Source organism: Propithecus coquereli, unplaced genomic scaffold (genome assembly GCF_000956105.1).
Source record: "Propithecus coquereli isolate 6110/MARCELLA unplaced genomic scaffold, Pcoq_1.0 Scaffold188, whole genome shotgun sequence".
Lineage (NCBI taxonomy): Eukaryota > Metazoa > Chordata > Mammalia > Primates > Indriidae > Propithecus > Propithecus coquereli.
The window spans coordinates 4,880,888-4,904,070 of record NW_012143634.1 but is presented as its reverse complement, the minus strand read 5'-3'; the positions used below and the strand labels follow the sequence as shown (position 1 = coordinate 4,904,070).

The window sequence follows — 23,183 nt, the reverse complement described above, 5'->3', positions numbered from 1 at the left end:
GCCAGTGTCAAACCTCTTAATGGGGCCAGTGAATGACACTCACTGCTGGCATTTTATGTGCAGCAGTGAATGAGTGAAGGACTGTAATCATAACATGCTTACTACTTGCTGTTGTTTTTGTATTAATATTCAACTATGGTAGTGTTTTATCTATCTATCTATTTATTTATTTAGAGACAGAGTCTCACTCCGTTGCCCTGAGTGCCGTGGTGTCAGCCTAGCTCACAGCAACCTCCAACTCCTGGGCTCAAGCGATCCTCCTGCCTCAGCCTCGCGAGTAGCTGGGACTACAGGTGCACACCATGATACCCGGCTAATTTTTCTAATTTTAGTAGAGGTGGGGTCTCACTCTTGCTCAGGCTGATCTCGAACTCCTGAACTCAAGCAATCCTCCTGCCTCGGCCTCCCAAACTGCTAGGATTATAGGCGTGAGCCACCGCACCCGGCCAATATAGTAGTGTTTTAAAAGTTAAATGAAGAATAAACGCAAATATAAAAGCTCAAAAATATTCTCTCACAAAGTTGTATTAGTTGGCTCTTTTGATTACAAGGAACAGAAATCTAACTCAAAATAGTTTAAGCACAAAAGGGAATTTCTTGGGGAGAGGGATGAATGGGGAATTATTGTTTAATGGGTACAGGGTTTCAGTTTTTTGGGCTTTTGGGGTTTTTTTTTGTTTTTTTAATTTATTTTTCATTTTTATTTTTTAAAGTCAAGGGTGAGCACGAACATAGTCCCCCACTACCACAAATTGTGCAGTCGAGTTTTCCATGTTTGGGACAATCGCAGGGGTCAGCACATCTGGATAAACCTTGCCCTGGGAAAACCACGTGGGGGTGATCCTGGTATGTCCCCTGCCAGTCAGTATCAGAGTTGCAGTGTGAGATGACAGAAGAGTTCTGGAGAAGGAAAGTGGTGATGAATGCACAACAGTGTGAGTGTACCTAATGCCACTGAATTGGACTCTTATAAAAGGATTAAAATGGTAATTTTTATGTTTCATATATTTTACCACAATTTTTTAAAAAGGGGGGAGAAATTCTTAGCTCTAGGAACTGGATCTAACTTTAGGCGCAACTGAATCCAGGGGACTGGAGTTATTAGGACTCTGGCCCTTTCACTCTCTTATCTTGGTTCTTTTCTTTGTGTGGGTTTCTATCTCAGGTAGACTCTCTTCACGTGGTAATTGAGATGGTCACCAGTCTTCCTTCAGTCATATAGTATTTTCCAATTTATTTTTTGTCTATTTTTTCCAGAAGTGGAATATTAAGGGCTCCAATTAAAATAATATTTCTCCTTATGTCTTCTTGCCATTTTGTCCATTTTCTTTTATGGACTTGTTGAAATGGTTTTTGTAACACATTCAGTATTTTTTGATTTTCATAATTTAATATACGTCTGACCATTAAGTAATGACCTTATTTATTTATTGTACTACCTTTTGCTATGACATCTGCTTTATCTGCTACCAAGATAGTAACCCTCAGAATCTTGGAGACTTTACTGACTTGTCTTTTCCCATATCAGTCTTTGAAAAAGGCTCTAATTGGCCTGCTTGGGTCACATGCCCATTCTAGGACAATCACTGTCTTCAGAAGAACGGGTTACTCTGGCCATCTGGGTCACTTCCTCATCACAGAACCAAGGGGATTGATAGTTCCGCCGGAGTCATGTTGAGTGGGGGAGGGGAAGTTCCCCAAAGAAAGAGATGGCTTCTGTTACCAGAAGAAGGGGAAAGAGGTGGGGCTAGACAGAATAACAGATGTCCACTACATGTGTTCTGGATTTCCTGTGTAACCCAAGAACTACCAAAGAGAGTGTTTAAATGTTTCAAAACATTCCTGTGAGGTTTGCATCTTTTTTGCTTTTATTTTTTAAAGTTTTATTGCCTCGTGCGTTGACCATTTGGTGGATGGTATTTCTGTCTTTCTGTAAATACCAAATAGCCTTATACGTTGAATAAACTGGTTAACGTGTGCTAAACTAGTGAAAGAATAAATCTTTGTTGTCTAATATAAGATCTTAGTTTTTTAAAAGTTCGTTTGCAGATGGTATGATCTATGTACACTTGAAAAGAGACTCTATATTTTGTCCTGTCTCTAATCTCTCCATATGTCTGTTAAATTCATATTATTTATGGAATTATCTTCTAGCATGTAGCACAGGCATGGAAACTAGTGAGCCCTGAGAAAAATTTTATTGAATGAATTATTCAATCATATAGTATTTTCCAATTTATTTTTTCTCTATTTTTTTCAGAGTGGAATATTGAGGGTTCCAATTAAAATAATATTTGTCTTTATTTATTCTTGCCGTTTTGTCCATTTTCTTTTATGGACTTGTTGAAATGGTTTTTGTAACACTCACATTTAGTATTTTTTGATTTTCATAATTTAATGTACGTTTGACCATTAAGTAATGACCTTATTTATTGTACTGCCTTTTGCTATGACATCTGCTTTATCTGCTACCAAGATAGCAATCCAAGCTTTTCTTAGGAATATCCTCTAACACTGCTACTCTGTTGATGATGTTTCTGGTTTGTGTGTCTCTTGTAGGAACAAATTATTAGATTTTGTTTTGATAACAGTCAGTAAGCTGCCTTCTTTTTATAGGAGAGTTCAGCCTGTTTACATTTAATGCTTTAATTGGTGAAATTTTACCATACCCTATTTTCTTTTAGGTTGATTTTAAGTTTTATTTGTTCTCTCCCTTTCAGTTTATGTAGGGTACTTTAAACCTTTTGTTTCCTTTTGAATTATTTCAGAATATAACATTAACTAATCTTTTTTTAACATTTTCAATATATCAGGCTTTTACACAACTGTTTCATTCTAGTATTGACTTCTATTATTAACCTAGGATACTATGAATTCTCATGTGGGGATGTTAAAAGTCTAGTTTCTAACACTTTGTTCTCTGTTTCTCTGCCTCTCCCAGCCCCCACAATCATCTATGGTTGCTAGCCATTTGTATTGAAACTCAACCTGTACCAATTACTTCTCAAAATATTTTCTGATTTATTTTACTTTTTCTCATCAAACTTGTCCTTTGTTAATGTTAGAATATACTGATCTCTCATTTGAATCTTGCTGTTTTCAGACCTCTATTGTCTCAAAATTCTACTTTTGGGTGTAAGCCAGAGCATTGAAGAGCTGTGTACCTGTGCCACAATAAGGTGGGCATTTGTAGCATGACATTTATAGAAATCTGCCTTGGCATTATGCCTTCCACCAATGTTGAAGACTGTAATAAGTAGTCCTATTTAACTCTTTATTTATTGTAGAGATGGGTTTGAAGGTTTTTGATTTTTAAAACTATCACAGTGCCTCTATGTATGTATGCATGTGGGCCTGGGAGAGAAAATTTTCCTTAGTAACAGTGGAATTGTGTAATTGATTGCCTTTCCATCTTTTAATTGGTTGCTGGCAGTTAAGTATCAAATTTGAAAGTCACCTCTGTTAAATCAAATTTATAGGAGGCCATTGATTTGGACTGAGTTCCTGCACTAGGCTCCAGTAGAACCAATTCAAAATGGAATCACTCATGCTGTTTCCAAATCACCAAACCAAAACCTAAGCTGTCTTTACTTGTAAGATCTGATCTTCTAAAAAATCAGCAGAGATGATAGCCAAACCTCTAAACTAGCCAGTTTTCGGAAGTAAACAAACAAACAAACAAAAAACAACCCAGTAGATTCACAGCAACCAATCAAAAGAGGCCCAGTCAACCTGAGCTGGTATGATAAAGAAGTCCCCTGCTATTGCCCGAATGTGTTTCCTCAAAACTCATGTGTTGGAAACTTAATCCCCGAAGCAACAGTGTTGGGAGGTGGGGCCTAATGGGAGGTATTTAGGTTATGAGGGCTCCGCCTTCATGAATGGATTAATGCCTTTATAAAAAGGGCTTGTGGGAGTGGGTTCACTCTTTTCTGCTCTTTGCCATATGAGGACACAGAGTTTGTCCCTCTCTTGACCTTCTGCCTTCTGCCACGTGAGGACCCAGCAAGAAAGCCCTCACCAGATGCCAGTGCCTTGATCTTGGACTACCCAGCCTCCAGAACTGTAAGAAATAAATTTCTGTTCTTTGTAAATTACCCAGTCTCAAATTGTCTTTGTTTTCTGCTGCTATAACAGAACAACTGAGACTGCGTAATTTATAAAGAACAGAAATTTATTTCTCATAGTTCTGGAGGCTGGGAAGTCCAAGGTTGAGGGGACTGCATCTGATTGTTTTCTGATGAGGGCCTCGTGCTGTGTTATAACATGGTGGAAGGCATCACAGGGTGAGAGGAGCACTGACAGCCAAACTGGCTTTTATAACAGATCCACTCTTGTGATAACTAACCCACTTCCACGATAACCCATTACTCCTTTAACCCATTAATCTATTAATCCATGAATGGATTAACACCTCTTAAAGGCTCCACCTCTTAATACTGCCACAATGGGGATTAAGTTTCAACAGGAGTTTTGGAGGGGATAAACATTCAAACCATAGCACAGGTATCTGTTACAGCAGCACGAAATGGACTAAGACATCCCTTCTGCCCATACCCATACAAGGAAAGTAATGTGATGCTAACCAATCTGATTTTTGCACTGTACTGTTTCTTTTTTTCTTTTGGGTCTGCCTTACAAAAGCTGATCAGTCTGTCACGGCTGGTGGAGCTCCTTTTATTTCGTAGATTGGATACTACCCAATTAAGGTATCACTAATAAAATCCAATTAGATCTTTAAAATTCAATTTGTTGAAATTTTGTTCTTTGACATCTCTGAAAATAGTATATAACCTTATGTCATGAATTTTAGACACTAACCCAGGCTTCGTCCTGTTTTTCCTGTCCTGTTTTCCTTCCCATCCAATCTTTTCACTTTGGTTAGAAAAATTTGTTTTAGAAAAAGCTTATTGTAGATACCCAATTTATTTTATTTTATTTTTGTGTTGTATGCTATACTGGAATCCCTTTTGGAATTAGATAAGTTGCAAATAATAGTATTCTTATTTATATATGCCAAGCCTGCTCAATGAATGTTTCCTGAAAGATTGAGCATCTCCAAATTTGTGGCTCATCACCTTTGGACACCCACTGCACTGCAATTATGTGGAGTCATAGCTTTGCTTGATAATCCACTTAAGTGAAATTATATTTCTTTAATCTTTATGATAATCTTTAGTGGTGGAGTTGTTTCCATGAAAATCTTACATCTAAGGAAACCACAGAGAGCTCATTTCTTTTTTTTTTTGAAACAGAGTCTCACTGTGTTGCCCGGGCTAGAGTGCCGTGGCATCATCCTAGCTCACAGCAACCTCAAACTCCTGGGCTCAAGCCTCCCAAGTAGCTGGGACTACAGGCATGCGCCACCATGCCCGGCTAATTTTTTTCTATGTATTTTTAGTTGTCCAATTAATTTCTTTCTATTTTTAGTAGAGACGGGGTCTCGCTCTTGCTCAGGCTGGTTTGGAACTCCTGAGCTCGAACAATCCGCCTGCCTCGGCCTCCCAGAGAGCTAGGATTACAGGCATGAGCCACCGCGCCCGGCCGAGAGCTCATTTCTGATAGGATATTTATAAAATGACCTTAGAGATGGCCTTGGGAATCTACATGATGAAGGATTTTGGCATTCAATTTAATACTCATTTTAATGTTTGAAAAATGACAACGCTTTTCTGCACTTTCACCCTACTTGGTGGATCAAGTTGACCAGCAATTCCCATGTGACAATTTTTACTAGAAATCCAAGCCTCATGTTTGAGCTTCTGCCAATGGTCAATCTCACATTCTGCTTCCTTATTGTGGATAAAGATGTAGCAGGAGAAATATTTATTAGTTTAAGATGCTAACGCTGATTTTTGCTTACTACACAGCCAATCCCCCATTTACATGGCTAACAGAACCCTGGTTTTGTTTGGGCAACCATGCACCTAGCCCTAGGGCATGAAGGGGGCTTGGTTTCAGCCTATCATAGCCATCTCGTTCCCCTTTGCCAGAAACTTGCCTTCCAATCTTCCCTTGCTGTTAAAAGAGTAGCCTTATGACCCTTCAGGGCCAATAAGGTTCAAGAAGTCTGCTAGAGTGCCTCTGGAAAAAAGATTCTCTACCTGGTAGGAAACAGAGAGATGAAGAAAAGGTTATGGCCTCCCTGGATATACCCTCTTCCTTCTTCCTTTGAATATACACTTCAAAGATGTCATGTCTGGAGCTGTGGCTGCCATCTTGCAACACGCATGAAGACAAGAAGCCGACATGCAGTGGTAGAGGAATGGGTGACATTGTTACCTGTTGGACCAACCCAGAGCCCATCTACCTCAAACCACTTATTAAGTGAATAATAAATATCATTACGTTTTAAGATAGTGGTTCTCCAAGTATATTCTGGAGATCTCTGGGGATCCCTAAGACCCTTTAAGGCAGTGGTCCCCAATCTTTTTGGCACCACGGATTGGTTTTACGGGAGACAATTTTTCCATGGATGTGGGGGTAGGTGGAGCTCAGGCAGTGATGCGAGTGATGGGGAGCAGCTGTAAATACAGATGAAGCTTCCCTCACTTGCCCACTGCTTACCTCCTGCTGTGTGGCCCGGTTCCTAAGTTCTAAGGAAGATAATTTTTTTCCACAGACTGGGGGTGGGGGTGGGAGGCAGAGCTTAGGTAGTGATGCGCTGCCTGGTTCCTAATAGGCCATGGACCAGTACTGGGCCGCAGCCTGGGGGTTGGGGACTTCAGCTTTAAGGGGTCCCACAAGGACAAGACAATTTTCGTAATAATAATATTAAGACATTATTTGCCTTTTCATCCTCATTCTCTCAGAAGTGTACAGTAGAGTTTTCCAGAGGCTATATGATGTTTGATATCTCTTCAGTCTATGGGAGAAGCAGATAGAAAATCCAGCTGTCTTCTATTAAGTCAGACATGAAAGATTTGCAAAAAGGTAAAACAATGTCATTCTTCTCACCAATTTATTTCTATTTTGGAAAATTTTTCATAAAAATGTATCATTTCTATTGACGTATAATGGGATTCCTAAAGCTATTTTTAAATGAATTAATGAATACATATTTAAAATTTTTCTGTTTGAACTTCTAATACAGTAAATATTAATAGCTATAACCCTCACAAACAAAATCTCTTTGGGCTCTTCAGTAATTTTGAAGAGCCTAAAGGAGTCCCGAGACCAAAAAAGCTTGCGAGCTGCTAACTTAAGCCATCATTCCATGTTTTTTTTTTTCTATCAATTGCTGCCCAAAGAATTCCTGAATGATGCAGAATTCTTGGGGGAGAACTGTCTTTGTTAGAAAAGCAAACTGATGGGCCATTGTGGTTGTAGAAAGACAGCAGGGCTGGGGGGGATGTGGGGATGAAGCAAAGAGAGTGCTAGACTGCTTAGCATAAGAAAAGAATGAAAAATTGGGGTATTTGGGGCCAGGGAGCTAGGGAGAGGAACGAAGGAGGTGAAGGAGGGGTAGACGGCCTTGCAGAGTGGCTGGAGGGGGAGCCCAGTGGAAGAGATGGGCAAGGATGGCTGACGGCTATCTACTATTCTGTTTTAAACTCTCCTCGGTGCTCTTCTGTGAGGTAGCACCCCGTTGCTGCCTCCAAATCCTCATTGAAAGTCTGCTAGACGTTCACAGCAAACTTGGTGAGCAGTGTTTTGGGGCAAATCAAGGAAAGGGAACTTCATTACATGTCAGGGTTAACATGGAGTGGAGAGAAAACAAGAGGTGAAATGTGGGTGACAGAGAATTCTGAGCAAGCTGGAAATGAGAACCGGAAGTCACCGGGTGAAACGTAAGGTTGTCCTGTCCCATCACACAATCCCGGGCAAATCCCTGTAGATTCTGGAAAAGGGCGCAGGGTTTCCCACCACAAGGGGATTTAAGCCCATTGTATTCAAATTTCAAAGAGCTGCATTACTGTAGCTGAAGTCAGTATTGTCGATGTGCTGGTCAGCTATTTTCCAGAGGGCTTGGCATTTAATGGCTGGAAAGTTGCCCGTCATCCCTTTCCAGGTGCCAGGAGACAGGAATCTTGTAGCTCCTCATCTCCTGGTGAGAACTTAAAAAGCAGGCACAGATCTCTGGGAGTCTTTTTGGAGGCAGTCATGTTGATTTTCCAAACATGCAACCTCAGCATTTTGTTTTATTTTTATTACTTCTGCCGTCTGGGTTTTTGGTAGGCTTACCTAAAGGATGGTCACTTTTAATGTTCATTTACTGTACTCACAAAGAAAAAATAGTTCTCCAGCACGCTTTCACTCAGATATGGGGAGTTTGTACTTATTTAGTATGTTTTAAGCCTAATCAGGAGTTAGTAAGTATGTGGAAACTTTACAGCTTTCAGGATGAAAGCAGCGATGGTTATGACATCATCACTGTTAATTACCCCTTTGTAAAAATCTGCCTGAATGGCGAAGAGGTGGGTGTGTCTGTGGGTATTTAATGTGATGATTAAAATATATTAATGATAGTTTTCACTTCTCTAGCATCATACATCTTAGGATCTTCTTTAAAAGTGCTTCCACAGGCTTTAATTAGGAAGAAGTAAAACAGCTCCATTTTACAAAAGAGGAAAATGAAACGCTAGGAGAAGGTGCCTGTTGGGGGAAGGGTTTGAGCAGAATAAAGCTGCCTCCTCACAGCTCAGCAATGAGCTGAACCTAAATCACAGGCTTTAAATGAAGAACACAAATTTATTCATACCTTGACACTTTAGCCTTCTGGGCCCCAAATAGCACATTTTGGGGTCCATAAGAAATTGTTTATTATAAGCTACCTCCTAAGGTTATCTCAACAAACAAACAATCAAGAAAAGCAAAACAATAAACCCTCAAGGAATCAAATGGGCCATACAACTCAGAAGTTTTGATTCTCTGTTTCCTCTTTAACCATTTTGAATTCTGGGTTACGTATGAAACTCTTCTAGATGAAAAATGGAAGGGATGATTGCTAATGATGCCACTTTTTACAGGTTGTTTTCACTTTCAGATGAAGGAAATATAGGAAAGTTGATAGAAATGCGTGGGAGAAAATGCAGAGAAGAAATAGAAAATTTTCTTTGCACCAAATATATTTAGTTATATATCTGAAAGGGGCTAAATGAGGGGCATACTCTTTAAAAACTACTATGAAAAATTTCAAACATACACAAAAGCAGAGAGACTCCCCATGTGTTCATCATCCAGTTTCTGTTTCGTGTTATTCTTGTTTCAATTCTCCCCTGCTGCTCATTTTGTTGGAGTATTTGAAAGTAAATCCCAGAATCATATCATTTCACCATAAATATTTCTGTGCTTTTTCCTAATGGATAAGAGCTTTAAAAACAGAATCATAATGTCATTATCACACCCAACAGAAAACCAATTCTTTAATGTTATCTAATAATCATTGTGTGTTTCGTTTCTATTGATTGTTTCAAAATTGTCCAAAAATTGCATTGATTGCAAGTCTTTTTTACTTAACAGATCTCCCTCCCTCTCTCCCCCATTCCCTTAATTTGTTGGAAAACTGGATCGTTTGCCCTGTAGAATTTTCCAGTCTATATTTAGCTGATTGTATCTTTGGTGTCTTTTAACATGTTTCTCCATCCCTCACATTTCTTTAAATGGTAGTTAGATCTGGAGGCTCAATTAGCTTCGGGTTCTTTTTGTTTTGTTTTGTTTTTGGCATGAACACTTCAGTAGTGGTGCTGTGTGCTTTCTGTTGCATGGCATCGCATCAGGAACATATAATGTTGTACCATTTGGAGGCATGTTAAGATTTATTGGAAGGATCCAAGATGTCATCGCAACATAATGATGATTTTCTCATTCTATTACTGCTGCATTTATTAGCTGTGATTTTTTTTTTTGTAAGGAAAAGCTTTCCCTCGTCAACTACTGTATTTGGTTACCCTGAAATATAGTCTATACAGGAAAGGCAAGATAAATGTGTGATTCTTTCCCTTTAGTTAGCACTTTCCAGAATAATGCCTTAGCAACCTTCAAAGTCTACTGATGAGGATTTTTTAAAAAATATCATTATAAACTCATGGATTTAAAAACATATTTATTTGATGCATTTCAATTCATTACAGTCACTATTCTTATTGATGCTTGTCCCACTTTTGGCCAGTGAAACCACTCAGCTTTCCATGGACCCAAGAATCTTTGATGGCTTGAATTCTGAAATAAGATGTTCCAGGATTGTGCTGTACTTTGTCTGCTTCCGACCTGGAAACAGTCTTTGAGAAGATCTGGTTCCTTTCATAATTGATCCTTGAAACAACGCAGGGGTTAGGGTGCCAATCTCCATGTAGTTGAATATTTACGTATAACTTTTCACTCCCCCAAAACTTAACTACTCATAGCCTACTGTTGACCGGAAGCCTTACTGATACCATAAATGATTAACAGATATTTTGTATATTATATGTATTATATGCTATATTCTTACAATATAGTAAGCCAGAGAAAAGAAAATGTTATTAAGAAATCATAAGGAAGAGAAAAGATATTTACTATTCATTAGGTGGAAGTGGATCATCATAAAGTTCTTCATCCTCGAGGTCTTCATGTTGAGCAGGCTGAGGAGGAGAAGGAAGAGGAGGGTGGTCTTGCTGGCTCAGAGGTGGCAGAGGCGGAAGAGGTCGAGGGAGTGGAAGGGGTGGACGGGGAGGCAGGAGAGGCTGGCACATGGTGTAACCTTTATTGAAAAAAGTCCGCGTATAGTTCAAACCCATGTTGTCCAAGGGCCAACCATAGTGGGAAATGAAAGGAGACCCACTTTGGATGCAATGTTAAGGGCGATGATTTCAGAAGAGGCTCCGAGGAGGTGTGTCTTTGGGCTGCATTTGTTGAGTAGGATGGCAGGAAAGGATCCTGAGCTAACCTTTCATTTACAGGTGACAAACAGGGTATCATCCACCATCAGAGCTACCCAGCCAGGTCAGGAGGGCAGGGCACTGGGAGACCCTTTCCAGGGTGCGACCTTTGGCAAGTTAGGCCCCGCCCTGGCATCCCTTCCAGCAGGACATTCTGTGACTCCAGGTGCGTGACTAACGTTTCCGGCCCAGACACGCCTTGGGACTTTCCCAGCCCCTGCCCCCGTCGAGCTGGCGCGGGTGCTGCCGCCAGCCTGGGAGCGGACTGAGGCCCGGACCGCCCCACCCCGGCTCCGGAGCCTCGGCGCCCTCTGGCGGCCGCGCCGGGCGGGGCGGAGCTGTCCGGGGGCGGGGCTGGGCGTCCAGCGGCCCCGCCCTCTCGCCCCCGGGTTGGGGCTGGGGCGGTGGTTACCGGCAGAGGCTGCGGAGGTTTCGCAAGGACGTGACCTTAAGGGGGAAAAAGAAAGTACTGCGTCACACGTGGTTGCCAACCGGGGCTAGCGAGCTAAACGAGTTCTCCTAAGCCCGGGGAGGGAGGGGCTGGGGCTGAACCGTCCAGACCTGTGACTCGCTGCCTACTGCGCCTCCTGCACTGTGGCGGCGCGCCCTGCGCCACGGGGCACTGCGGGGGGCGCGAGCCCGCACGCAGACTGCGTCCCGGCCTGCAGCTGGGGCGACGTCACTACACCGGAGTCAGCGGAATGAGGACACTGTCTCCTCCCTCTTTCCTCCCTCTCTCCTCCCTCCAATTCCAGAAACGAGGCCCCTGAGCCCAAGCTGATCTAACCAGCCCCCACGGAGCTGGGGTTTGGATTGGAAGGCTGGACATGAAACGAAGGGGGAAGAGGATGGTTTGCGCATAAAGAACAAGGGAGTTGGGTGCTTTAGCCACAGAATGGGTTCAGCCAAGGTAGTTGAGAGGTGCCTGGCAAGAAGTGGAGTGGCTACCTGCCACTGCCACTCCATCCTGTTCTCCCGATGCTGGCAGACGGGGTGGCCACAGGGGCTGTGTATGTCCCTGTCTGGCTAGGTCCCAGAAAAACCCAGGGACTGGAGGACCTGGTCCCAGCTCCACCTTCACCTGTCACCCTCAGGAACGGGTCATTTAACCTTTCTGGGCCTCACTGGAAGAACGAGGGGTCCGGACCAGGTTACTGAGTATGTTTCAAGTACTGTGTCAGGCACAGCAAATGACGGTGCCTGTCCGGAGACCATCCACTAAGTCAGAGAAAAAGGCAGGACTAGAGAGGGGCCAAGGCTGTCACTCACCCCAGCATGCTTTCTATGGCTCTCTCACAAATTCTCACATGGGCTTCAAGTCCCTTCAGTAAACATTTTTTGTGCACCTCTGCCTGTGTGCCAAACACAGGCTTGTCCCTAACATTTGTGGGACCTGGGGCAAGAGTTCACACGGAGGGCCACGTACCATATGTCTAAATATTTAAAAGTTATAAATCAAGCTAACGAACTGTTAAATATCTTCTTACTTTGACAGATATACCTCCATAGCAATATGGAAGGCGAAGTTCAAGTTTGGGATTCTTGTATTCCTCATCGTTCTAGGCTGGAATATGGTGGCACAGAGAGTGGCTCCAGCTCAAGGCCGAGGCGTGGCTTCCCTCTCTTCCCAGACTGGATCAATCCATCTTACACCACGAGGGACCTTTCTCACACATTCCTCATGTCCAAGCTCTGTCTACATCTCTGTAAATGGCTGCCCCTTAAGGGGTCACCTCTTGAGTGTGCACATCGATGACACAGTCTACCTTCAGGAGTCTGGACCAAGAGAAGTGGGTTCAGAACCTGTTGGACAGGGAATCCTGTGGTTCTGGGTAGGCATGTCCTTTGGCCTCAATAACTCCCTCCTGCCCTGTGCCAGCTAGGCGGTGTGGGGGTGCAGACCTGGATCACACACAGCCCCTCCAAGGAAGCCATCCATCCAAACACTGTGACCTTTGACGCAGATGCCTGCAAGTGAAGATGGAGGGTGCTGGGAAGGGACTCATTTCTTAGAGGTGGTAGTGCTTGTGCTAAGCCTGGCTGGAAGGTTGAGATGTCAGCAGGTGGAGAGGTGGGGAAAGAAAGGAGCAAATACTCCAGGACCAGACATCCAGGTTTGGGGTGTCTGTGAATTGTGACTACAGTGCAGAAAGGCTGGAGGGCAAATCTATGTCTTCCAAACAGCAGGCAAAGCTTCCAGTAGTCGCCAGCTATGGAGGCCCTGAGGGCCAGCCTCCCCCATCAGAGCAAGATGAAAACCCACTGCCCATCCCAGGGCAGCTCTGCACTGGGCAGAAGTCCCAGCACCCCTCCCCGAACCATGTCACCTTGGTCATTGGCGCTTCTTTACCAATTCCAAGGTGAGGAAGCTTAGCTACTCACAGCTTTCATAAGAATTCTGCCTCCTCCCCCATTTTATTATAAGAGATGACCCTGGAAAGAAGTTTTAATTCTATATCACTTTGCCTGGTAGCGAGAGACTGCTGGAGAATTAGCCCCTCATCTCCCAGGGAGTAGCCCTCCACCAAGGGTGGGAATTGGTGGATCAATGCCCAGCTCCTTGCCCCGCAGCTGAGATCACTTGGATGTATGTTCTGCAAGATATAAAGGCCCATTTGCCCACAGTGGTAACTTGCTGGACAATGCTCTTTATTTCTACCTTCCCTGCTCTCCTGCTGGCGCTTCCCCCAGTCACTTCCCAAATAAAGTCCCTACAGCCACAGCTTTGTCTCAGTTCTGGGGGAACCCACACTAAGGATAAGGACACTTCATGTTGCAGTTTCCTCATCTGTAAATAAAGGCGTGGAACGAGGAGATCTCGGATTTCCCGTCCAGGTCTCTGCGGGGAGTATGTCTGTCTGTCTCAAAGCAACCGAGATGGGACACCTTGCTTTGTTTCATTCGGTGTCAGCTAAGCATGTCCGTGCCCTCCACCTCTGTGCAGTGGTCTTGTCTCCTTGTGGTGTGTGCATGCGTGTGAAGCAGGGGTCTGGGGTAAAGAAATAGGAAGAATCTGGTTTAGTATCCAAGCTCCTTCTGAGAGTGCCCATGGGAGGCCACTGAACATCTGGCCACGAACCCAGAAGGGGCATTTTGTCTTTTCCTTTAATTAGAGGCCCCTTGTTAAGTCCCTGCTGGCTGCTCCCAAACCAATGTAGCAAAAATGACAAAGAACCATGAGGACTTTTCACCTCTGCAGAGGCAAAGTGATGCATCCTGGGCCACCTCTATTTTACAGGCTCACTTAGCACACCCCTCCTTCCTCCTCCTGCCCCTTCTATGGACGCTGACTGCATTCTGACCGCCAGCCAGCCTGGGCGCAAAACTGTGCCAGCAGCCCCCACCCAAGTGACTGGGGCTGGCTCTGAAAGGAGGGGCCCTTCTCCTATCTTGGTCTTTGGTTAACAGGGTCCTGTTCAGAGTTTCTCCTCAGGGGCATGTCTGCCATTTGCATTTCTTGTAACAAGCCCTCTCGCCCTTGCTTTTTTTTTTTTTTTCCTGGAGCAAGGTTTTGATAATAACAAGGGCTACTTGTTTCCCCAGTTGGCGTCAGTGGTACTAGCTGGTGGATGGACTCTTTCTTTTCTCCCCTGAGAGTCTCTGGTTACTCCTTACTTTCCGCTTGGGAGAAATGTTTGATTTCACAGGTAGAGGTGGTCTTCCTCAGTGGGATTCCGGTGCCAGAGCCAGGCCCACTGGCCTGGAGAAGGTCGAAGGCAAGGCTGATCCGACAAGCTGCAGACAAGGGCTGTGGGTGCAGACAGGCCGGCTCTATGGCCGTGCTTCAGCCTCTGGCCTGCGCTGGGGCCGTGGAGGCTTCACTGGGCCAAGGGTTGGAGTGAAGGGTACCAGGCTGCCTCCAATACTGGTGGTCACAAAGAGAGTGCCGCCCGCTGCTGCCATCTAAGTAGGGCAGGCCTGCCCCTGGGGACAGGGACTTCATTTGGGGGGCTCTATCCATCTACATCCCTACCCCATTCTCAGCGTTCTTCTCTTCCCAGCAGAAGTTAGACAAGTTCAGTCACATTTTGGCTTTCAAGGCCCAAATGGAAGAAAACAAAAATTCCCCAGGGCACAGGAGCCTCAGATGCCTAGACTGACACCCAGGCCCCTTGTTGTGGGAAGGGAACTCCAGGCTTCCTCTCATCAGCACTGGTACACCAAGTCCAGTGTGGCCGGAACTTGGCAGATTGCCAAGGATACTTGGGAGCGCTGTTCCAGCAGACAGCAGAGAGCCTGACCCGCACCCAGGCCTGGTGGATCTGCTGGGGCCAGGAGAATGTGGGGGCCACCGCAACTGCTGGCCAGACCAGAGAATGAGGCCCCCTTACAGCCCCCACCGTGATCAGACCCTCTACCAGTCCCCTAAACCAGGGCTTTCCAATCTTTAACAGGCACAGGAATCCTCCCCACCCACCTTGTTAAAATGCAGCTGCTGATTCAAGAGGTCTGGGTAGGGGTGGGGGGTGCTGAGATGGCGCATTCAGCTTTGAGAAACCTCAGCCAGATTCTGCGAATGACCCTCAGACCTGCCGTCTTTGGCCACAGCTATCAGCCTCAACCCCAACGCCAGGCCGCTAGCCTTCTTGCAGTGGAAGGACCCCCTTCTTGGTCTGTTTTTGGCTCATTCACCATTAACCACTCCAAAGAAAGGAAATCAGCAGAACTGCATTTCGAGAAAACATTTTAAGCTATCCTGTGCCTTCTGTAGCTCTCCAAGTTACATAATGTGTCCTTGTTGAAAATGCTGATAATGCTGTTTGGGTGGCAGGAAGCCAATTCCTGGCTGCATATTGCTTGGGGCTGGGGCTGGGGTCAGGGAAAGGGGTAGGGGTTGGGGAGGATTGAAGGAGAGAAAGGGGCCAGGCAGATGGAGAGGGCGGGAGGGCCAGGGTGGCCAAGGCCTGGGGATAAAGCCGATTGGTATGTCAGCAAAATCTGCCACTGGCTTTAGTGATTCGAAAGGCAGACACATTCTTTCATCTCTGTTAATCCTCATCTGATACAGAGGATTTTCCTGCCATTAAATCTGGAGAAAGAAAAATAAGCACTCAAACCTGCACAAGCAACTATTCCTCTTCACCCCCTGTATCTGCCCTCTCCCACCTTTACTTCTCTGTGGGACCATTTTTAGCATCTGTGGCTGCCTGACTTGGAAGATGGATGGGCTGGGGGAGCCGAGGGACACCTCGGAGGAGCAGGACCAGGCAGACCCCCAGGACGGTAAGCAACATTTGAGGACTATTCACGAATGCGTCTCTGTACAGGTTTTCTCTCCGTCCATTTTCTTGCTGGGTTGTCAGTGACGCCGTCTGAGTTGCCGTCAGGGCTTTAGCCTGAGGAAGGGTTTCCAAATAGATCCAAGCTGTCAATTTGGGGGGAGCTTCTGATTGGCTGTTGTTACTGGTTTCTCTTAACCCAACACCAGGGTCATTAGGGAAGAATAAATGTGAAGAAGAAGGGGAAAAGGCAGGGCATTCAGGAGGAAGTGTGGAGGTGTGGGGAGATTCTCAAGGGACCCCTCCTGGGCACCCAGTGACCTGTGATTTTTCCCCTCAGGTAGGGGTCCCACAGCTGGGTGGTTCTAAGCCACCATGTGTGTGAAAGGCCGAGGGATGCTGGTCCTGCTTCTGCATGGTGAGTTCTGGTGCCAGTGGGTGCAGATGGGAGGAAGCCACAGGGCTTCTACCCAAGGAGCCAGGGCTTCAAGTGGCTTTCTTGACACTCCTTCCTATTAGGTTCCACTGATTGTGTGATTGTAGGAGAGGGGATGGAGAATGAGAGAAAACAGCAGGTGGTGGGGGGTTTTGTTTGTTTAAAAACAAAACTCTTCAGCCAAATATATAAAATGGTCTTCTTGATGATTTTCTTATTCTAATTTCAGATATGAATTCATTAGTGTAATAACTAAAAACTACAGTGGTTCAGTGGTTTCCTAATCACATTACTTTAAGCTCATTTAAACAAAACAAAAATCCCTTAAAAAACCATTTTCCTAAAAGAGGAAAAATATCTTGGAATGGTGGGATTATGGATGGTTAATTTTTTTTCAAAGTTTTTTTGTCCTGTTATACACATTTTAATATACCAAGAAGACTCATGACAAAATATTTTCCCCAGCTTCAGCTTCTGAAATCTAACTGAGATAGCCCAAGGAAAAATCCTTTGTTAAGTTCTTCAGTAAATGATTCTACACAAAGAATCTATTTTTCTGACCCTCCGGTGAATTTAATTATTTGAGGTTATGATGATCTATGTAATAGACCTCTGTGTGCGGTGTTGGTAGAGACAATTTTACTAGCTCATTCTATGACAGTAGCAATAGAAGTTTCTTACTGTTTATTCCACCTTTTCAAAAAGCAGAACTTGCTCTATTCAGTCAACCAACGGGTACACACTGTGTATCTTCAATACGCTCGAGGGATAGATATTATGAGGGAAATAACTGTGTGGTCTTTGTCCTTGAGAAACTTACATTTTTATAAGAGAGTCAATAAATAAATAAGAAAAAAATTGGAACAAGACATAGGGAACACTATGATAAATAGGACATGATTTCCTACCTCGAGGCTCCTCTAAAGGACAGAGGTTGACATTTATATAATTACCAACAGCCAGCTTCTTGCCATCCCTCCTACCTAGAAAGGATATGAAGCTTGATTGACTCATTGGGACAGAATGTTTGCTTCCAAGAGCCAGTATGATCTTAAATGTGCACCCAAAGCTCTACTGTTCCTCACAGAAGGCAGACAGTATTCCTATCTTGCATACTGCAAAACAGGAACTGTCCCTGCTACAGAAACTCGAAATACATCCAGACTTCTTGTGACAAGTTGGAGAGCTCAGTGGTGACATCATTTGCTAACAATAGATGCACTTAAAACTAATGACCGTCTCCACATCCCCTGGCGCTTTAATTTAAAACACACTCTAGCAGCACAGAGGATATTTCTCTGACTACGAATCACAAGCGATATGGACAATATGTTCCCAAGAAGCAGGCAGGGATAGTGCTCTATCTCCTTGGCTAGAACAAAATGACTAAGTGAGCCTCACAGAACAAGACCGTGGGGGGATCAGTGGCTCACAGCAGGGAAATTGAGGGCAAGACCAAAACAGAGATTCTCTTCCTCTGGATAGTCACTGGCTCCTGTAAGTGTCCCTTCTCTCAGATGGATAAGTGCAAATACCTCTCCCCACTTCCCCCCATGTTAACCCTTTGGGGCCTTCCTGCTGTTCACAGTCTAATATCCAAATTCCTTAACTTGCTTTACAGGGTCCTTCACACCCGGCTTGCTCTCCACCATGAGTCTTCAAAGAGGGTCAGAGATTGTGTTTTATTAGCCTGCTGTCTTAGAGTCTAAGGCATAGTAGGGTCTTTTTTTTTTTTGACACAGAGTCTCACTCTGTTGCCTGGGCTACAGTGCCATGGTGTCAGCCTGGCTCACAGCAACCTCAAACTCCTGGGCTCAAGTGATCCTCCTGCCTCAGCCTCCTGGGCAGCTGGGACTACAGGCACGCGCCACCATGCCCGGCTAATTTTTTCTATTTTTAGTTGTTTGGCCAATTTCTTTCTATTTTTAGTAGAGACGGGGGGTCTCGCTCTTGCTCAGGCTGGTCTCGAACTCCTGAGCTCGAGCGATCCTCCCACCTCAGCCTCCCAGAGTGCTAGGATTACAGGCGTGAGCCACCGTGCCCGGCCTCTTAGTAGGGTCTTAATAAAAGTTTGTCGAGTGGGTGAAGCCTCCCAGATTAGAACTGTTACTCAGTCTGACACACTCATTCATACTAAGTATTAGGTCTCCTTCTAAGAGGTAAGATCTGCATTTTAAAAGAAGTCTCTAGGATGCAAAAATATAGTTAGTTAGAATGAACAATATTTGATAGCACGAGAAAGTGACTATAATAAAAAAAAAGTCCCTAGGAAAGTAAAATCACAATGAGATGCCACTCACACAACCACTAGAATGGCTACACTTTGAAAGACTGACAAACACCCGGTGCTGGTGAGGATGTGGAGTAGCTGGAACTCTCAGACATCGCTGGTGGGAATGTAAAATGGTGCAACGACTTTGAAGGACTGTTTGGCAGTGTCTTAGAAAGTTAAACACACGCTTATCATATGACCCAGCAATCCCGCTTCTAGATAAATGAGAAATGAAAACACATGTCCATAACAAGACTTGCGTGCAAGTTTTTATATCCGCTTTAGTCACGATGGGCTAAAACTAGCAGCAATCCAAATGTCCATCAACAGGTGACTGAATAAACAAACCGGGGTGCTTCATACAACAAAATACTACTCAGTCTTAAAAAGGAACAATCAACTGATATTCGTAACAACATGGATGAACCTCATAATCATCATGTTGAGTGAAAGAACCATTTGATTCCATTTATACGAAGTTCTAGAACAGGCAAAACTAGTGTATAGTTCAGAAAGCAGATCAGCGCTTGCCCGGAGCTGGGGATGAGGAGAGGACTGAAGTCAAAGGGCCCGAGGAAACTTTCTGGGTGGTAGAAATGTTCTAAATCTTGATTGGGGTAGTGGGTGTGTGGGTGTATACATTTGTTATACTTACCGAACTGTATTGTTAAAATGGGTACATTTTACTGTAAGTAAAGCGTACCTCAATCAGCTTGATTTCAAAGAAGAAAGGAAGACTGTAGGGAGGGAGCAGCTGTACTGCAAGCAGAACAACCCCTCACTGTTGAGTCAGGCGCTGCGGTGTGTCGGGCGGCACGTGTGTGAGATTGATGTCGTTGCTGATTGCCGAGTAGGACTCACTTGTATGGATATACTGGTTTGTTCATCCGTTCCCCTATTCTTGGATATTTAAGTTGTCTCCAGTTTGAGGTGATTGTCAATATTTAGGCCTGGAGGACTTTCTAGAGCCTTGTGTTCTACTCTTTACGCGGGACAGATCTCCACCCTTGAGTCGCACCGGGCCTGCAGAGGCCATCCGCAGACCACCCCTCTGCAAACATTGATTTTCCACCTCCCACCCCCGCCTCACGGTAGCCAGCAAAGCTGCAGCTGGAATCCACGATCCTTTCTTTCCTGTCACCAAAGGTACCTGTGTGGTGTAAGAAGAAAGTTCTGGGGTCATGTGAGGCCAGAGGCTACGGCATAGTTTCCCCCACAGCACTTCTGCCTCCTCCAGCCAGTTTTATTTTGAAAACCCAGCATTGGGTTTTGGCCTGAGGAGCAATTGGGGTAGCATTTGCCAAGAGTGCGAGGGGAATGATTTCTGGAGCCAAGGTGGCGGAATAGATTTTGCTGAAACCAAAAAATTGACCATACTTTCCCTTGCTATTTTTGGTTTCATGAGGCACAAGTTCTTTTAAAACAAGGAGAATAATGAAACATTCCAAACTCAGTCTGTGGTTGGAAACTCCATGAGTAACCAGTCTCCTAGCAAACCTCAAGAGAGAAAAACACATATTTGAAAAGCTGAGGGCCTAGGAAAGAGAAGCTCCTCAGCTGGTCTGCATTAAGGCCTCATTATGTGGGGCGGCTGAGCTTGGCTGTCCCTCCCTCCCTGGCAGCTCGGGGGCTGGCCAGTACCCTCAACCAGGACACACAAGCAGGGACCCATTTCAGGTGTTTGCCCAGGTTCTGGGACACCTTGTAACATTTTTAAAAATTTGAGGTAAAATTCACCTAAGATAAGATTAACCATTAACCATTTTAAAGTGTGCGATTCAGTGGCATTTAGTACATTCACAATGTTGTGCAACCATCACCTCTGTCTAGTTCCAAGACATTTTCATCTCCCGGAAAGGAAACTCCATGCCTATTCAGTAGTCATTCCCCGCTCTTCCCTCTCCTCAGCCCCTGAAAACCATTAATCTACTTTCTGTCCGGATTGGCCTGTTGTGGACATTTCCTGTAAATGGAATCATATAATATGTGGCCTTGTGTGATTGGCTTATTTCACTCAGATAATTTTTTTTTGGTTCAGCCATGTTGGATCATGTGTCAGTCCTTCATTCCTTTTTAAGGCTGAATAATATTCCATTGCATGGGTGGAGCACATTTGTTTATCCGTTCATTGGTTGATGGAAATTTATTGTTTCCTCCTTTTGGCTGTTGTGAATAATGCTGCTAGGAACGTTCATGTACGTATTTGAGCACTTACTTTCAATTCCTTTGGATATATACCTAGGAGTGGAATTGCTAGGTCATGTGGTAACTCTATGTTATACCTTGTAACAGTTTATACCACAAAGATGAATCCCATTTTTATAAAGTTGGTCCACTTGGACCAACTCTTGACTTTGCCTGCATGTTGGAATCACTTGTAGCTTAAAAAATACCAATGCTTGGTCTCACCCCTGGAGATTGTGATGTAATTGGTCTGGGGTGTGGCCTGGGCATTGCGAATTTTAAAAGCTCCCCAGGTGACTCTAATGTGCAGCCCTGGTTCTAAACCATCCTAGATTCTAGACTCTTCTTTGTAGCCTACCCATAGTAATAACTTAGATATTGTTACTGGTGTCTTGCTTTCCACTCTGGGACATATTTCCACATGGTCCTTGAGGATTTTCCCTTTGATGAGATTTAATCCTGTGATATGAGTGGCTCATGGAGCCCACACTTAGCTTAGGCCAATGTTTTCACAGCTGTCTCAAACATTACAATGCATCTGTTCCTCATAGCTGTCCACACGTTGCAGATGGGCAAACTGAGAGACAAAGGTTGTCTGGGGTTTAAAAAAAAAAAAAAGGCTGGGCGCAATGGCTCACACCTGTAATCCTAGCACTTTGGGAGGCCGAGGTGGGAGGATTGCTTGAGGCCAGGAGTTTGAGAACAGCCTGAGCAAGAGCGAGACCCCCCCCCACACACACAAAATAGAAAAATTAGCCAGGCATGGTGGTGCAAGCCTGTAGACCCAGATACTTGGGAGACTGAGGCAGGAGGGTCCCTGGAGCCCAGGAGTTCGAGGCTGTGGTGAGCTATGATTGTGCCACTGCACTCCAGCCTGGGTGACAGAGCAAGACCTTGTCTCTAAACAAACAAACAAACGAAAAAAGCAGTATATGGGAGCAGAGAGGAGAGTTAGTGTCCTAACTCAGAGTTTATGAGAGAATTAGGGCACAAGGCTGTACCCTCCTCAGGGTGAGTGTCTCAAGACTGAATGCTCTGGAAAGACCTAGCACGTGAATCCTGGAGTGATGACAGAGGCTGGCTGAGCAGGGGTCTGTGCTGAGCCCAGGCCTGTCCTGCTGCATTTCTCATCTTCCCCTCCTTGCCTCAGACTGGGAATAAAAACACCGAAGCCTTTTCCGATTTCCAGATGGATCCTTCCTCAAAATACAGGCGCGAGAAAAGAAATTGCTAAGCAACTGCCAAACGAGTTTGACCTTCTCTTCTCACAAACTATAATCTTTATTTTTAATTTGGTAAATGTTTTTCTGGCCAAGATATTCCCATGGAACTCAGCCCTGGATGGCTAAGATTTGTTTTTGGAAAGATCACTGCTGATTCTGGGAGAGGCTACTTTTCATTTGGATTCAGAAAAATCAGGGATGTCCTAAACAATTTTTGATTCAATGTTATGTATTTCCTGTCAACGAATGGCAAGGAGTTTCCTTTTGGTTGAGAGATGCTGCCTGGTCCCAAATTTGAGTTGTTTTTTTCTGTCTAGATGAAGAGTTTACCTGGTTCTTCAGGCAAAGGAGGAGGGGCCAGGAGAAGGAAGATGGTATTAGAAAGATTAAGGGTGCCTGTCTTATTCAGGATTTTGCTCAGGAATCTTGTTGCAAAGCATAGAATCCACTCTAGGTCATTGAAGCCGAGAAGGAGTTTGTTTAAGGACATTAGGTGTTCTCAGGGTTCCTGACTGGAGGCTGCACTGCCTGCAGCAATGGCTAAACCAGGAAGTGCCTGGCTCCAGCAAAGACCCTATGGCCACCGCCACTGGTGTGCATACCTGGCAGTTCATGGGAATCACACTGGGTGCTACATGCCAGAAATTCTACCATGCAAGCCTGAAAGCCAGATGCCTCTGCCAAAATTATGGCCAGAAAGTGATTTCTGCTTGGTGCCTTCTTCTGAATGCAAGTCTCACTGGGTGTCTCATTGACAAAGCTAGGTCACACTAGGTTGCATGCCCGGGCCCTAACTGCCAGGGAAGGTGGGAAAGAGAGTTTCTAGCTTCCATCTTGAGAAGGCAGGACTTATTGTGTAGGAAATTCCCTAAGTTGTAGAAAGAGTGCTTAAAAGGTGCTGGATAGCCAGAAAAGGTGTCAGATATCTACTACTGGTTTGGTTGCGAGGAACAGAAATTCACTCATCCATGCAGATGGTTTGAGTGGATT

At 44.5% G+C, this 23,183-nt stretch overlaps 1 pseudogene; it reads left to right on the top strand.

Moving 5' to 3' along the window:
* The window catches only part of LOC105809038, a 19,960-nt pseudogene extending 5,194 nt beyond the window's left edge, over window positions 1-14,766 (top strand).
* The last annotated feature ends 8,417 nt before the right edge of the window (window positions 14,767-23,183 follow it).